At 42.1% G+C, this 17806-nt stretch overlaps 1 long non-coding RNA gene across 1 annotated transcript in view; it reads left to right on the forward strand.

Moving 5' to 3' along the window:
- The window catches only part of LOC145720232 (uncharacterized), a 43239-nt gene extending 29031 nt beyond the window's left edge, over nt 1-14208 (forward strand). Inside the window, exons 2-4 of the long non-coding RNA XR_014143095.1 lie at nt 10586-10675; nt 12664-12732; nt 13964-14208. This is a non-coding gene — a long non-coding RNA (uncharacterized LOC145720232). The remainder of the gene's footprint in view (nt 1-10585; nt 10676-12663; nt 12733-13963) is intronic.
- The last annotated feature ends 3598 nt before the right edge of the window (nt 14209-17806 follow it).

Genomic DNA, 17806 nt, shown 5'->3' on the forward strand with positions numbered 1-17806 from the left:
TATCTCAAGGAGTTGCTGATGCCTTTGCTGAATCCTCTTTTGACTTGATGGTGGACAGTCTATGATACTTCCACCTAACCTTGTCTGCCTCTCTCCTTCATTTAGACTCTCCTCTCAGTCTTGCCTGGCTCTCTCTCTGTTCTCTTACATGGGCATTTCTCCAATAAAATACCAGCATGTTTAATCCTGTCTTATTGTCTGCTTCTCAGAGGACCTAGACTAACACACCTGCCAATCTCTTCATGCCATTTTCCTATGGGAATTCAGATTCAGTTGCCCGGCTGCTGCTTATGGATCCTGCAAGAGCAAGCCCAGGATAATGACCATCTGTGGGGCTGGGCTGGAGTAGAAAGGCCATGGGTCTGAATCAATGAGAGAAGGGTGTTCCCCCAGGATGGCTTAAGAGGAGCTACAGTCAGTGCTGGGGGAGTGGAACAAGCCCCACTTCAAAAAAGGAGAAAGAGTCACAGGAATTGGCAGATGACCTATTCAAGTCAGTATCAAGGAGGGAAGCAGAATAGAATTGGGAGGGCTAAATGGACTGAGGAGGACAGATCAAAATAAAGACCATTAACAAGTGCTTAGGGAAGCTTACTTCTTAGGTGATGGCTGATCAGAACAGTTCTAGAAACTTAAATGGACCACACAGGGGTTTCTAAGAAATATTTGGCACATAGATTTTGGTACAGGGTAGTGGTCAATATCAGGGAAACTGAAGAAGTTGGTGGATTTCTGAACAAAGCTTGACCGGGGATCAGCAGCCCATGACCCTGACATCAATCACTCCTTGACCAGGCACACTGATTAGAAGGAGGTGAAGATCCTATAGGCCTTTGGAGAGGAAGATAACCTGGGGATCCTGGCCAACAAGTGGCAATGTGCCATGATGGAAACTCATGTAGAGTAGGACCAGTCACTGTTGGGTCCACATGCTAGCATTGCCAGTCCCTTGCCAGGGGGGAGACTTTGGGTAGGTTTTTTCACCCTGCTTCACTTCAGTTACCCCATTTATAAAACAAAGGTAATATGAGCCTTGGAGGTCATGGTGAAGTTAGAGATAATGTAAACATAGTGCCTAATACAATGCCTCGTTCATAATGGGTGCTCAAAATATGGCACTTATTAATACCAGAAACCAAGACGGCTTCGATACCTGGCATATGTCAAACCAGGTAGCAAATATATAGCCCCAGAATTCTGACAACTAGAAGAATGAGTTATTCTGAGTCCTAAGAAGTTTTCCTTTTTTATTCAAAGAATTCACTCCTAGACCTATTCTATGGCTCAGTAATGTCCCCTTTGCAAGCATTCCCTTCTACCGTTCAAAGTTAACTAAAATAACTTTCATCAAAAATGAAAGTTGTTGTGTCCAGCAACTGGGCAGTTCAAGGGGTGCACCTGGCCCCTTGGGGCTGGACCGAGTGCTCAAATGATGCTTGGAGGCCTGTCTCTCATTTCTTTTCTGTTGCTTCTCTCTTCTTGAGGAGGCTAAGAGGGCTCATAGCAGCTCTGGAATTGTATTATCTTCTCAGACCATGATCACAGAGAAAAGAGGGCATCTCTTTTCAGATAATTTCAGCAAAAGACCTGGGGAGTGATTGATTGCTTTGGCCTAGTTCAGATGTCCATCCCTATGCCAGGCTCTCTGATTGGCCTGTTCAGCTGCTCATCTCTGGAGTTAGTGATAAGACTGAGTGATGAATCACTAAATTCTACCCCTGAAACTAATAATACAATATATGTTAACTAACTTGAATTTAAATAAAAATCTTAAAAAAAAAGAATGAGTGAAGAATATTTTGAGAAATGGTTGTGTAGGCAAAATAATATGCCCAACACACCTATCTGCTCCTAAGAGGGTTTGTTTTTCCTCCTTCTTTCTTTTTTCTTTTCTTTTCTTTTTTTTTTTAGCATTCTAACAGTTTATGTATTTCTGGTCCATATTGTTGTTTTCTTTTTTATTATTATTATGTTATGTTAATCACCATACATTACATCATTAGTTTTTGATGTAGTGTTCCATGATTCATTGTTTGCATATAACACCAGTGCTCCATGCAGAACGTGTCCTCTTTAATACTCATCACTGGGCTAACCCATCCCCCCACCTCCCTCCCCTCTAGAAGCCTCAGTTTGTTTCTCAGATTTTCTCAGAGTCTGTCATGGTTCGTCTCCCCCTCCGATTTTCCCCCCTTCATTTTTCCCTTCCTGCTATCTTCTTCTTCTTCTTCTTCTTCTTTTTTTTTTTTAACATATAATGTATTATTTGTTTCAGAGGTACAGGTCTGTGAATTGTGTAAGACTGTCCTCCCTCTTTCTTCTTCATTCCCAGAAAGTTCCTAGAGGGCCACATTCCTTTCCAGAACTAGATATGTTCTGGCAGTTGGTTCTATTGGGTCTCACAGATAGGAGAACTGTCCAGGGACACCTGTTAAAAATTCAGACAGGAGGATAATCCAGACCCTAACCTCAGAGATGGACATTGAAGTGGAAGCTTTAGTTACAGATTTGTCTCAGATTAAAAAAAAAAAAATCTTAGAAAGGGAACCTCTGTTTTAGATGAAGTAATACAAATGTCTTCTCAAATATTCTGGGACTTAAGACTCATACCAGTTCATAGCTTCTTAGGCTCCAAAACAACCCAAAGACATTGGGGAGTGGTTATCTTTCCCTCCCATCCTTTCTCCTTTTCTTGTCCCCATTCCATGATGTACGTAATCAAAACACGTATCCTCAGGAGCCAACTACTCTTGGTGGTGATGAGATTCCCTCCAACAGGAAGGTGCTGGGGCACATCTGTACTATGTCAAGCCATGACACATTGGCATGAAGGGAATATTCCAGACGGTGCAGATGCTGCTGGTTTCAACGGTCTACTGCCTCTGGCATTAATTCTTTCTTAAAAACAGATTATGCAACACTCCATTTATTTATTTAGAGTCAATAAATATTAATTTTTAAAAACTAGGAAAAATATAAATATAAAGAAAATACAAACCACTTATAATTTCAACCCCCAAAGCCCCACATTTAATATTTTAATGTATATCACTCCAGATTTTATCTGTATAATTCCATTTGATTTCAGGGATGGATTCCAAAAGAACTCACCTGATTCAAACAAACTCTGAAGTTGATTCTTTTATAGGAATTAAATATAAAGTAGAGGGGAATGTGTTCTTGCAACACATGAATCTATAACCCGTAAGTGGAAGGATACTTTTGTGATGCGCATCCTGTAACAAAGTTTTGGTGGATTTTTTTTTCCCTCAAGGTTTTCGTTATCCTTACCTGGTTATATTTTGATGAATTCTTGTCCCATTTCATGCATTTCTTACTTTAAAATTCATACTTCATATTATTTCAGGCAATATTAAGGCCTTCTTCATAACATTTAACTGTGTCTAACATTTTGTTCCAAAGTTGTTGATTTTTAGACAGGTTTTCCCATTCTGTGTCACTGCCTAGTGAAAGTTTGGTTGACACTATTTGAGTCTATGAAAACAAAAACAAAGCAAGAGTAAATTTAGACTAAGAGATCCCCGAAGTCCCTCACATAAGGCCAGTGCACACAGTGATATGGACCCCAGGATGGTCAGGATTGCTCACTAGTAGCCAAGGGGCCCCAGCTGTAACACAAACATAGATGAACACTTGCCTAGACCTCTAGATTTCAAGTTTTTTGAGTCCTGACAGTTTTCTTTCAAGTTCTGATGGATTTATACTATTTTGACTTTATGATGAGATTCTAAACATTTCTATATCCCACCACTATAGATTCACCAAAGCTGTGACCTTCTCTGTGTATGTATGCATATGGATAAGCCTTTTCTTACAGAAATAGGATTCACCGTGGACACGGTTTAGAAACTTGCTCTTTTGACTCATCAATATATCATTGTTTACAACGTGTGACAAATAGAAAATAATTCAGACTCCGCCAGAACAGAGACTTTGTTTTTCACCACACTGTTTAAAGTGTTCTCACCCACGGGAGACAGACATCCAGAGATACCCTGTGTAGGTGGTAGGTAATTTATCTAAATCTCTGTAGTGAGGTGTTCCTCATTCTAACTCTGGTCAGTGGGACTCCAAAATTGTTAGCAAAACCCAGGTCTTCTCAAAATCCCTCATTCCAGAGGAGATGATCCAGATGTCCCTCATTGGTCAAGGTGCCAGCATAGAGTGGCAAACATGGTCTGGGCTCTTCCTGAGCGGTGAGTCCTGGGTGCAGACAGGTAATAAAACAAAGCTTGTGAGAGACTGCCACGCAGCTTGAATGACAAGAAGGAATCTGATTAATTTAGAGTGCAGAGGGGCTGCCTCATGGAAAAGATGTTTCAGCTGAGACCTGAAGTATCCCTCTTTGGAGGGAGAAGCTGGGAGTTTTTTTGAGAGGAAGAGAACAGTGTTCCAGGATGACGGAATGGAGTGTTTGAAAATCTGGAGGGAAGATGGAACAAGGAAATTAAAGTTTCTGAAAGGCATCCAATTCCATAGGACCCAAAGCAGAATGATGGGGAATCTGAGGGAACATCTTGGGGACAGATTTCAAGTTGATGTAAGGGGACATTCAGTGAAGCCAGAGTTGACCAGTGAAATCATGGTCTTCCTCAGTGTTTGTCCCTGGAGTGTGTAAGCAGGGTGGGGTTGCCGTAGGAGGAACTGAGCTTTGGAAGGCAAGGGGGGAGGGTCAGAGAGATGACCTAGATACTCTCTGATCCTATAAAATATACTTCCTAAAAACCAAAGCCCATAGCCAGAGCCTCTTTCCTTAGTTTTATGACTTTGTGTTTTTCCTTTGGCCAAATACCAAAGAATATTATTTAATTCCCGTAGAACTGTGCACAGAGTTCAGCTTGTGTTCAGCACAGGTCTCATTCAACTGCCATTCATCTGAAGATCTAAAGAAAATTTAACTTGCTCTTGGGCATTCGCTTAGCAGAAAATAGAATTTGAAAAGTGTTGAAAAACATCTTTAAAAAGATGAATAAAATGCATGACGAACGCTGGATTTTAGAACTGAAAGGGACTCTGGAGGCCAACAAGCCAACATCTTTATTTTATAGATAAAATATGGAGGCAAAGAGAGACCTGGGGTCCAAGGCAAAGTCTTTGGACAATGAAGGCCAGAGGCAGGTCTGGTGAAACAGACCTCCTGACTCCCCGGCCACTATTCTTTCCATGTGATGGAAATAAAACCTATATATTTCATAGAAATTCAAATTAAGTCTAAGGAATCAAATATCTGAGGAGCTGCCATGTGTCAAAGACCTTTGTTCACACTCTCACTGATTACCCAACTGGCTCCTTCTCATTATTTGGGCCTCAGCTTAAATGTTAAATCCACAGAAAGACCTTTGGAAGTGCAGTCTACTCTTCCCTTTGTACACTTAGCAAAGTTCATTAGTGCATGGACTTGTTTATTTTCTCTCTCCCTGACTGGCCCGTAAATTCTGTGAAGTCAAGGACCAAGACCGTTTTCTCAGCTCCTCTGCATTCAGTGATAGTGGAGTGCCTGGCAATGAGGGGAGGGATAGGTACACCACATTTGCCCCTGCACACCCACCCCACTCTTCTTCACTCTGTTCTGGAGCTGGGAAGCTGACATTCATCGACTTCATCCATAGGTTCCCTTGACCTCTGACATCTGATCAGGTTCTCCATTGGGAGGCGCAGGCAGGAGAAGAGGGAGGTCTGTTTTCCTCCCTCTGTTCCTTCCCAGGCAGCTCCAAGACTGTTGGTCAAACCCTTCTACCCAAAGCCACAGCTTTAGTCTTTGGCTCTGTCCTGGAGGTAACCACTCTCTGGCCCTGCCCCTTTGGTGATAGAGGTGGTAATGTCTCCCCTCTGTGGCGAGCTCTGGTTAACGCACTGCACATTTGTCTCATTTTACTCCAGCCAAGCCTTTGGAAATAGGTCTTTTACCAAACTTTTCCCAATGCCTTCATCCAGGTGTGCTGCCTCCGTCTTGTGGAGACGCTAACAGATGCAGTAGTTGTTTGAGAAACTAAAATGGAGGAAAGATCATACGCATTCCATAGAGCCCCAGAACCGTGACCATGGGAAACCTGAGTGAAGCGCAGGGACATGTTTCAAGGAAAAGACATCAGAGATAGAAAGGCCAGTCCTTAGGAAAGTGTGTGGGTCTTATGAGTAGGAGTTCAGTAGATCATTTCCATGCCACATAGATCACACATCAAGGGAATGGGGCCGACTGCGTGACCTGGGTGTGACAGTGAGTCTGAGGGGCTTGTCTCCATACCGTCCACAGGGATCAGACAGGTCACGGATTTCCTTTCCTCTGCAGAAAAACAGAAAGGCCAGATTGAGTCATTTATAAGACCCCTTTCAGCTCTAAAATTTCTTGACTCAACATTTCCATGGGGTGGGCTGGCTGGGGGGAAGTGACTTTAGAATTTCTTGGGAGGATGGAAATGACATCAGGAGGAGGGTCTTTGGTTTTGAGTGTGTGAAGCCATCTTGGTAGCTGTTAAAGCTGCCTTTTTGTCAGATCTCTTCAGGAAGAGCCCTGCTTCTCCCAGGACTCTGGGCTTTAGGGCAGACAAGCCCACCCATGCTCCATGAGGCCAGCATCCACTCAAAGTGAATCTTGGATTCCCTGGAGGCAGGGACTGAGTTTTCCTCACTGTCGTATTCTCCAATATGGAAACTGGCACATTGGAAGTCCTCAATGGACATTCAGAGAACGGAGGAAATAAATGTTTGTGGCAGAATTTCTTGGCTTCTCCTGTCCCTGCCTTCCATCCTATTTTGAGTCCATATTTTCCTGGCTCTTAACCCCTTTTGACTAAATTTTCTGTTCCTGGCTCCATATTTTCTCCTTGGAACCAGGAGTGGCTTTGGCTTCTCCGGAACCGGCCTTTGATAATTGCCATCTGTGAAGTTTGCATTCTAACTGCCTGTATGTGCTTCAGGAAATGGCATCCCCAACAGGGCCCTTGAGATGCCACCTAGATAGCAAGTCTTAACAAAATCTCCAAGTTATGTGACCAATAGATCTCTCTCTTTCAGCCTTATCGTCCTCCTGACCTTTACTTCATCCCAAACTCACATTTCTTTAACCCCTATATGAAAGGGCAATAATTTTCGAGTAAAGTACTTAGAAAATCTAAATATCCTCTAAACAAAAAACCATAATAAACCTGTCTTGAGAAACTGCCACATGCTCTGGATGTCACAGTAGTTGCTCAACACATTTGGTCACAAGGAAACTGCTAGGGGTTTGTCAACTCCTATTTCCCGTTTTCTCTCGGGCACAGAGCCAGACTGCATTTCCCAGACTCCTTTGCAGTTAGATGGGACTAACCAGTAGCAACCAGCGGAATGTGGGCGCCAGAGATGTGGGCCACTAAAAGGCCTGGTCCCTAAAATTTCTCACACTCACTTCTGCTCTCTCCTTTTGTTTGCTGTCTGGAGGCAGGGTATCCAGTGGCAGATTCTAAAGCCCTCAGGGATATTGGAGCCCATAAATGAAGGAGTTTGAGTCCCTAAATGATAGCAGAGTCACTGGATGAAGGAGCAGGTTCTCGAATGGAACAGGGAGCCCCTACCTGCTGATTTTCAGGGAATATGACTTGAACAGGAAGTAAATCTTAATCGTGTCAAGCCACTGAGATCTGGGGGCTGTCTGTTACAGCAGCTGTCTCCCTTGACTAATACAATACATCTACTTGCCCCAGATTTTGAGGTTCCAAACCAGCCTCCCTGAGTGTCCAGGCTGGTGCTTCTCATAGGAGAAATCTGACCAATTCTAAAACAGAATTCTACCAAGAAGTATATGTTTAGGCAGAAATATTTCCCCTAAATATCTTTCCAATGAGGTGTGTGTGTGTGTGTGTGCGTGTTCAAGATTGAGGGAGCTTCTTTCAGTGAAGGAAACAGATTAGCTTTGATGTCTAATAATCTGGTACATGCTGCTACAATCAAAATGACCCAAACAGAAAAATAGCATCTTAGGAAGGGGGAAAAAAAGAAGCTATCCCCATCAGCCGTGGTGACCAATTATTACTGTGGCAAAATTATTGTCAGTTCTCCCAGCCTGTTTTGTTTTTGGCAGAGGCTCCAACTTATGACCTTTCTAAATTAAAGTTTTCCCTTGGAGGAGGATTTTAAGAGAGGAACTTAACAATTAGGAAAGAACAGATAAGTTTCTGAGCTGTGCCGCAGGCCAGCTACATTCTATCCAAACCTTGAGATAGGAAATGCTTTGCCTGATTAGCCAACAGCCATGTGCATTTCAATGGTTCCATTCTCTTCATCCCATCAGATGCTGCCCAGGGCAGGTGAAATGAGAGAAACATTAAGTTGTTTCCTAGTTGTTTTTGGTCATTTCTTTAAGAAATATCATTGAAAATATAATAGAGGAGAAACCAAGGAAAAAACTGGTTCATTTTGTCCTCTGTGGTTTTTTTGCTGTGATCAATATCTGCCTTTTCTTCTGCCATGCATAGTGACCGGACCAGTAATATTATAGCTGGCTTGATCTGCCAAAATATGGGACCACCCCCCACATAAACACATAAACAAGTAAATAACTAAAATATGGGAAACCTCAAACCCATTGTATTTGGGGAGAATTCCAAGACTATTTTGAATTGCTTACCATGGGGTTTTTTCCTAAATAATTTATTACTCTGCAAAACCAATATGGCTAAATTAACTTGTAAATTAATCCATCATAAAAGGCTGGGAAATACCCTTTTTATTGGCTTCCCATTTGAGCATTCACAATGGAGTTGGAAAAGTGACTATTATCAGTAAGAATACCTGTTTTCAGTTTTTTATAGAGGTTCCTGTCCTTTAGAGAAGGAGAATTTTCATTTTTCCAATGTCTTGAGATCATCTAGGGGCCGTGGGGCTTGGGACACAGGTGGACACGAGTAGAAGTGTAGATTGTGCCGCTCTCCATTAGTGTGACTTTGGGAGGATTGTGTGAACTGTCTAAGCCTGTTTCCTCTTTTGTGAACTCTTTTTTGTGATACTGCTGTCCGCATCAAGCGTTATTGAGAGGTTCAAGTGGGAGAATGAAGGAGCAGCATCTGAATCAGAGGCTGGTACCTAAGAGATGTTCAATAATTACTGTTTTCCTTCTGGAGATTGGCAGCGGAGACCCCCATGGTCTCCCTGTGATCCCCTGGGAACTCTAGAAAATCAGTGCAGGCTGTGGGGGACAGAGTGGTCATCTTTGGGGAACACCACTGCAGAGTGCTCAGAGCCCCAAGAGAGGATGGTGTTTCAATGTCCTCCTTCACACAGGCTAAATTCAAGCCCGTGAATGGGGAAGTGATGTGTCTGAGGCTGCCTAGCTAGAAGAAGGTGGAGCCAGGCTCAGACCTGCTCCTTTGTTGCTTTCTGACCCCATGTGCCCATTTATTGAACGTATACATTAAGTTCCTGATATTGACAACAACCCCATGAAAAAGGCTTTGTTGTGACCCCCATTCTACAGAGAGGACACTGAAGCTCAGAAAGGCAAAGTTACTCGCCCAGATTCACATCCCTAGTGTGTGGTGGAGCATTCCCAGTCCATTGGACTCCAAAGCCTTCGTTGGTCACCTTGTTTTATGCACCACAAAGAGGCTCTGAGATTGATCAGTATGTTCCAATTCCAGAGGTCAGAACTCCAGCCAGACATACAGAGACCAACTAAGGATAGCATGAGTAAGCCAAACCTTTTCTGCTCATTTATGTCATACCAGATGTAAAAGTTCCATCAACAGGAACACCTCCAGCCAGCAAAAGATCGACTTCCTGTCCATCGTTTTAGACTGTGTTCTCCTGATGACTTTCAAAGGGGCTTGGAGCCCAGATTAGTTTGACAGCATAACAGAGTGAACCAACTCTGTTCCCACAAACACCACTTCCAAGTCTCTATGAGGTGACTTCAGTTCACTGTCCAGTTTAGACTGGAGTGGCCAAGCTCTGGGGAGTCCCCCATGCCCACGGCAGAGCCAGCACCTGGATGCCCAGATTGAAGGGTGGACACAGAAAGCCCAGCCCAGCCCTTGGCCAGTGAATGCAATCCCTTCAAGAGCTTGTATGAGCAGCTGCAGCATCCCAGGAAGATCTTGGCAGATGACACCAAATTAGAGGAGAATAGACCCGGGGAGGAAATACTGTTTGCAGCCTGGGCAGCTTTTACGTGCTAACGACCTCTTCTTTTCTGCTGAGTTTCAGACCTGTGACTTTCTAACAAAAGGCTTTTCTGGCCCAAACCTGTAGATTAATATTGTGAAAAAAACAAAAACAAAAACAAAAACAAAACAAGCCATTCACAGAAGTGGCTTCAGATGATGTCAGTGCTCTCCACGGTCCTGAGCCTCTACCATTCCGCAAGGAAGCAGAGCACAGCAGTGCAACAGGGCGGCTTCGCCACTTCCCAGCAGAGCGGCTTGGACCTCAGCGTCCACATCAGTAACAGGGAACGACATCGGTACTTACCGCAAAGGCCGTTAAGGGAACTAGATGAGCTAAACCACGGAGCCCTTAGAATGATCCCGAATCCATGCTAAGTGCCATGTCGGCAAAGCAGATGCCATAATTATATTTTCTCATCAGAAAGAAGGGGATAATAGCAGCACACACACAGGATTGTTGAGGAACGAGTGACTGGATATTTCTGAAGGACCTAGAGCAGTGTAGGCACTAGGAGGTAAGTACTGGGTCTCATGCTGAGAGGCTGGTCAGAGGTGCCTCCAAGAGTGCAGGTTTGGGGATCCAGGAAGCAGATGCCCGAATCTTGTCTCTTCCAATTACCAAATACGTATTTTGCAGATCGGGTTGTTCACATATGCAGTTTGTTATACTGGGAGGTGATGTTTAAGGAAAAAGAAGAAGTCAGGTAGGCAGAAGGCAGGCCGGGGTGAAGAGTGCCCACCTAGAACCTGACTCAACCACTGAAGACCAGTGTAGTCTTGGGCAAACTCTCCTCCACTTTGACCTCAAGTCTCTCTCTTGTGGAAGGAGAGAACAGGTGATGTCCCAAGTTCCTTGGAATGCTCATATCAAATATTATTCCTTTGGGGTCTCACTCTCACCCACTGCTGGTGGGGATGGAAATTGGAGCATCATGTGAGGGAGGAATTTAACCATCTCTAGTTCAGACAAAGCTGTATGCGCCTACCTCCACTGCAGCATGCGTCAATAGCTTTATATTGTTTCATTCTACATATATTTTTGAACCCTCGCTATGTGGGGGCACTGTACTAAGAGCTGGGGGTCCACCAATAAACAGAACAAATAAAATTTCAGCTCGTGAGGAGCAGGGTAGACAAACAAAAATGAGATAAAATGAGAATATGCTTCAGAGAAACTGAAAAAGAAGGGAACGTGGCAGGGAACGCCACCCCGGGAAGGTGGTGAGGTTGTCCAAGGTCCACTTCCATAACAGACGGCTCCGGTCCCAGGGCAGCGCCTGGTGGACAGTAGGTTCTGAGTAACAGGTTAGATGAGCAAATGCCTTAATGAGCAGAACCTGAATCCCGAAAAAACTGATTTGGATGCAGATGTAAATAGGCAGTATATTTTCATCTGAAATGAATCAGTTCTGACAGTTTCCAGAGCAGGACTAAAATGATTACATTACCATTATTTTAAACCTGAGAAACACAGGCGGAATGAGAACCACATTGTCCTCCCAAACCGGGCCCAGCTTTGGAGCTCCAGTGCAGTTAGAGACGTTATTTGCACTTTGCTGCCCCCTGGTGGCAATATGGAAATATAGCCAGAGCTCCACAGCTCCGGAGGTTTGTTAAGTTCTAAGGTAAAAAAAACATGCCAGTGGGCAGGCACCTCCATCACTGGGGTATTGAGATTAAACTATCAGTGTGCTGACCACATCTTTCAAATCCAGAAGTATGAATTTTCAGGGTCAAATGGCTAGAATATATCAAATGAGGACTATTTCAGTTAAGTCAGTACCATGAGGCACCTTTTTTTCACTATTTTGGAGCAGGTCATCTCTGCTCAAATATTACTCTTCATGAGTTTATAATGATTGGAATGGGCTCAGAGCTCCTAGGGACCTAAGATATTTCTCAGAATGTTTCCTAGGGAGTCCATGCGTGGACGTTGGGGACCCTCTGAATTTTTTTTGGAAACCCTATTCCCAAAATGTGTAGGGAAATGTCAGATCCAAACTGTCGGGAAACTCTGGGCCAGTTGTCCAAGGTGAGTCCTCCATGCAAAGAGAGACTTGTGTTCACTGTGGTTCTTCTGGCTGGAACATTGTATTTCATTTATACATACATTTCCCATTTTACCTGATGTCACTGTGGCTGGTAATGAGGTCACCTCTGTCACTGGTCTTTTGGCAAGTTTCCTAACCACTCTGAACCTCTGTTTTCTCATCTAGTGAAAGAGAAAAGAATATCTATTAAATAAGATTAATCAACATTGATTAAGTGGGCATGTGAAATAAAGTAGAATGCCAGGCACCCATTGGATGCTTAACAAAAGCTTTGAAAAGCAAGCTCATTAATCATTAATATTTATATAAAATTATAAAATATTCAAGATTCATAAGTGATTAAGAAGACTTATCTGATGCATTATTCCCGGTGTTATGTTCCCTCTAAGCTATGAACAATCCATCAAATAGTGAAAACTTCTGATTGATGGACTTTGTCCATTTTTCTCCAGGTGTATTTCTATTGGAAAGTACTGTGAAAGCCATTATGAGGAAAATTTTGCTGTGTTTTGTGTTTGAAGGTAATGTGCTGACCCCATCTCTGTTCACACTTGGTTCTGATTGAGAATAATAATCTACAATAAAGGCTAATGTTTGCTACATCATGTGCTCAGGAAAACTGCCCTGGGTCTGCATCTGGGGGGCTCTTATTTGCAGAATCAGCTGCTTTCTTATTTTCTTTTATATCTTTTATAGTTCTTATTTTTATTACTACAACTGTAATATGTGACTATTGTAAATACAATTGAAACATTACAGAAACACATGGCCTATAAAGAAAATATTTTCCGTAATTCCAACCTTTTCTCAGAGGTTCGGCATATTATGCTCATTTTATTTAATGAATATACCAGTGTGTGTGTGTGTGTGTGTGTGTGTGTGTGTCTGTTTGTTTTAGTAAAAATAGATGGTACTAACATGTTGTTCTGCAACTGATTTTTTTTTAAGATTTTATTTATTTATTTGAGATAGAAAGCAAGAGAGAGAGAGCATGAGGGGAGGGGAGGGGCAGAGGGAGAGAGAGAGAAGCAGAGTCCCCAGTAAGCAGGGAGCCCAATGTGGGGCTTGATCCCAGAACCCCAGGATCATGACCTGAGCCGAAAGCAGACTCTTTCTTTTTTTTAATTATGTTATGTTAATCACCATACATTACATCATTAGTTTTTGATGTAGTGTTCCATGATTCATTATTTGCGTATAACACCCAGTGCTCCATGCAGAACGTGTCCTCTTTAATACCCATCACCAGGCTAACCCATCCCCCCACCCCCTCCCCTCTAGAACCCTCAGTTTGTTTCTCAGAGTCCATAGTCTCTCATGGTTCATCTCCCCCTCTGATTTCCCCCCCTTCATTCTTCCCTTCCTGCTATCTTCTTCTTCTTCTTTTTTTTTTTTAACATATAATGTATTATATGTTTCAGGGGTACAGTTCTGTGATTCAACAGTCTTACACAATTCACAGTGCTCACCATAGCACATACCCTCCCCAATGTCTATCACCCAGCCACCCCATCCCTCCCACCCCCCACCACTCCAGCAACCCTCAGTTTGTCTGAAGGCAGACTCTTAACCAACTGGTCACCCAGGCGCTCCTGCAATTGATCTTTTTTTTAAACTTTGCACATCTTAGATATGCTCTACATCAGTCTGCCTCCTCCCTATCTCTGTCTCTGAATCTTTCTCTCTCTGTAATTGTTGTGTAGTATCTTACAGCGAGGTATCCCTGTTGTAACTCTGCAGCTTTCCTTCCAGATTGCCTGCTGTTTTTGATCAACATGGGGGATCAAAGATCTCATCAAGGCAAGGTCTCTCAAAGACTGGAGAAAAAGAAGCAGTAAGCGAGAGTGTTCTCATGGCAGACTGCAGAGCAGAGAGCAGTAGTGGGCAGTTGACGGAGGAGGTGGAAGGACCTGGAGGCATCGTGGACAATGTTCCTTAGCAGCGGAAAGATGCATGGAACTCTACCAATCCCATCTTACCTGTAAGAGTTATAAACTTTAATTGGTGAGTTCCTATGGCTTATGTTTTAAGCTTCAATGTCATTCATTCAACCAACAAACATTCTGAACTGTCTATTGTGAGGCAGTCAGAGCTGCTGAAATAAATTTTCTTGACAGATGAAAACCGGTTATGATCCACAGGGCAATAATCAATTGCATTCCACTGGACATGATTCATTTGCATTCCTCTGGATAAGACTAATTTGCAGTATCAATTTTCTGTAATTCACAGAGTAGTAAAGTAGTTTAAAGTTTAAAGTAGTTTAAAGACAATGAAAAGGCAGAGATAATCTGGAAGAGTATATTAGACTGGTCACAAAGAATATTTTCTGTTCATTTTAACTTCCCTGACAAATATCACGTTAGTATGCAACTGGAAAAATGTGGCATGCAAATGTTAAGCCAATGGATACAAAGTCATTTAAAAAAACAGCAGAAATGGGTCCCTGGGTAGTTAAGCCTCCGGTTCAGTTAAGGCTCCGGTTCTCGATTTCGGGTCAGGTCATGATCTCAGGGTCATGAGACTGAGCCCTATGTAGGGCTTCACACTGAGCATGGAGACTGCTTAAGATTCTCTTTCCCCCTCTGCCCCTCTTTCCTTCCTCTGCATGCTCTCTCTCTCTCAAAATAAAAAAATTAAAAAAAAAAAAAAGAAAAGAAACAGCAGAACCAATCAATTTGTAAGATGGGTTTTGGAGAAGGAAGGAATACCAGGCTGAGGAATGGATCTATAGAAGCAGGAAACTATGGTGGGTGATGGAGATAACACAGCTCCTAGCTCCAGCCTGGGGCCTGTGTTTCTTGCCCTCGGGTCGAATTTCCTTTTTAAACCCAGCTTTCTTGGCTTTGACCCTCAGTTCCCTCTAAGAAAATTGACCTTCCCTCCTCTTAGTTTATTTCTGGAGATATTGTTCTGACTGGAGGCTCACATCCCATCAGTGAGACACTTGACGGAACCTGGACCCAAGCCACCCCACCTCTCACCAGGTGGGCTCAGAAAATAAACATGATGTTTGAAGAAAATTCAGTGTAATTCTTTCTGGCTCAGCTCTTGTTTGAACCCAAATGTCAGCAGAGACAGGCTGTCTTTGGGATTCAAATGAAAAGGCTCACATCCCATTCTGTACACAGGGAGTTCTGCAGCTCTCTAGAAGGAGCTGTCCTGGATAGAGACCTTGCCTGCCGCGGATCTAAGCTGTGTTTCTCCGTGTCCCCACTTTTCCCTGTCTGCCTCTTGGAAGGAAGAATTGGCTGTGACCAATTTTTTTTGGAGGGGGCGACAATCAGTTTTGGTTTTAAGCATTTTGTTGCCCATGAGTGTACTTTTACCTACTTTAATCTCCATGACAACCCTACGAAGTAGATATTATTATTCTCATTTTACAGATGAAAAAAAATCGAAGCCTTGGGGAAGTTATATGATTCCAAGGTTACACGGCTAGAAATGCAGGAGACAGATTGTAGACTCAGGGCTGTCTGATTCCAAAGTGCACGTTCTCATTTGAAAGCTATTTTATTTTTGTCAAAACTACGCATGACCATAGTTCAAGAATAAAGTCACTATTCTGTATCTACCTCTACGTCTCTAAATAACCCACTTATATCATCGCTTATTGATCTGTTTTAATCATCCTTCTCTTACTTCCAGTTCCTGGATGTGGGGCCTTTCCCAGCTCAACACAGTTCCCGCCCGTGATTACAACAATCCATCATAGTTCTACTTAGAAACTAATATCAGTATTCAATAGATATTTTACAGTGTGTAAATTCTATTGACAGTGCTGCCATGGAATACACAGTAATGTTATGTAAACAGTATCTTCAATTGCATTTCATTTTCTGATTGTTGTTGGTAATTAGAAATACAACCGATTTTTTTACGTTGACCATGAATCCAGCAATCTTGCTGTATAAATTTATGAATTCCATAGCCTATGCGTAGTTCCTCTGGTTTCTCTCCATTTGCAATCAGATCTTTGAATAATGGCAGGTCTCCCCTTCCTTTCTAACGGTTACTCTTTTTCCTTAAAGTAGACATTATTGGGTGTAATTCATAGACTATAAGGTGAATGACTTTTAAGTGTGTAATTCAATGAACTTTGACAAATGAGTGGACCCAGGAAAGTATGACAACAAACAAGATGTGGAACCTTTCCCTGAGCCCCTTGCTGGGCAGTAGTATCTTCAACCCCAGGTAAACAGTGATGTTACATTTTTTTTCCAGAATTTTCTACTTTTGTCCCTTTTTCATTTACTTTGCTGCTTATTTAACCTTCTCTTTTTTTGTCTGACCATTCTTTTTTTTTTTTTAAAGATTTTATTTACTTATTTGAGAGAGTGAGAGAGAGAAAGAGCACAAGAGGGGGGAGCGGGAGAGGGAGAAGCAGACCCCCCGCCGAGCAGGGAGCCCGATGCGGGACTCGATCCCGGGACTCCAGGATCATGACCTGAGCTGAAGGCAGTCGCTCAACCAACTGAGCCACCCAGGCGCCCTTGTCTGACCATTCTTGCCAGGTTTATCAGTTTTATTAGTCTTAGGACATTGTTGATTCTTTCTGTTGTATGCTTGTTTTCTATTTGATTGATTTCCGCTCTTATCTTTGTTATTCCCTTCTTTGGATTTAATTGACTTTTTAAAAAAAGAACTTCTTGAGGTTGATGCTGAGATCACTGATTTTTAACCTGTTATCTTTTTCTAATAGACCAAAAATTACCTTCTAATCACAACTTCTCTCCGTTCTAGAAATGTCACTATATTATATTTTTATTATCATTCCCTTGAAGATATTTAAAATTTTTATTTTTATTTCTTCTTTTACTTATGAGTTGTTCAGAAGAACATTTTAAAATTTCCAAATATAAGGTTGATTTCCAGCTATCTTTTCACTGTAAATTCCCAACTTAATTCTGCTAGGTCAGAATATATTTTGTATGATTTCAATCTTTGAAAATTTTTTAGACTTGCCTTCTTTTAAAATATTAGTAAATACTCCACATGTATACACTTCCAGTTGTTAGAAGCAGTGTTCTACGTAAGAAAATTAAGCTGAATGTGTTCACCACGATGTCAAATCTTTTATATTTGTACTGTTTCTGCCTACTTGTTCTATCAATTACTGAGAGAGTTGTATTAATGTCTACCTTTTTGATGGTGGGCTTGCATATTATTCTGTATAGCTCTTTTCGTTATTATGCTTTAGATGTCTTGAGGCCATATTGTTAGCTACATATTGCCTACAAATACTACATCTTCCTGGTGAAATGAAACTTTTATCTCATGAAATATCCTGCTTCTGTTTTAGGAACATTTCTTGCCTTAAAGTCCACTGGGTCATAACAGCTACTTTTTTTTAAAATCCAATTTATTGAGGTGTAATTTCATACAATAAAAACTCACTCTTTATAAGTGTATAGTTGAATGAGTTTTGACAAATGTGTATAGCTAGGTAAGTACTACTGTGTTCCAGATACAGACTATTCCCATCACTCTGTAATGTTCTTTCTTTTTTTTTTAGTTTTATTTTATTATGTTATGTTAATCACCATACATTACATCATTGGTTTTTGATGTAGTGATCCATGATTCGTTGTTTGC

This window comes from Leptonychotes weddellii, chromosome 2 (genome assembly GCF_054177405.1).
Source record: "Leptonychotes weddellii isolate Sample4059 chromosome 2, ASM5417740v2, whole genome shotgun sequence".
In the NCBI taxonomy this organism is placed as follows: domain Eukaryota; kingdom Metazoa; phylum Chordata; class Mammalia; order Carnivora; family Phocidae; genus Leptonychotes; species Leptonychotes weddellii.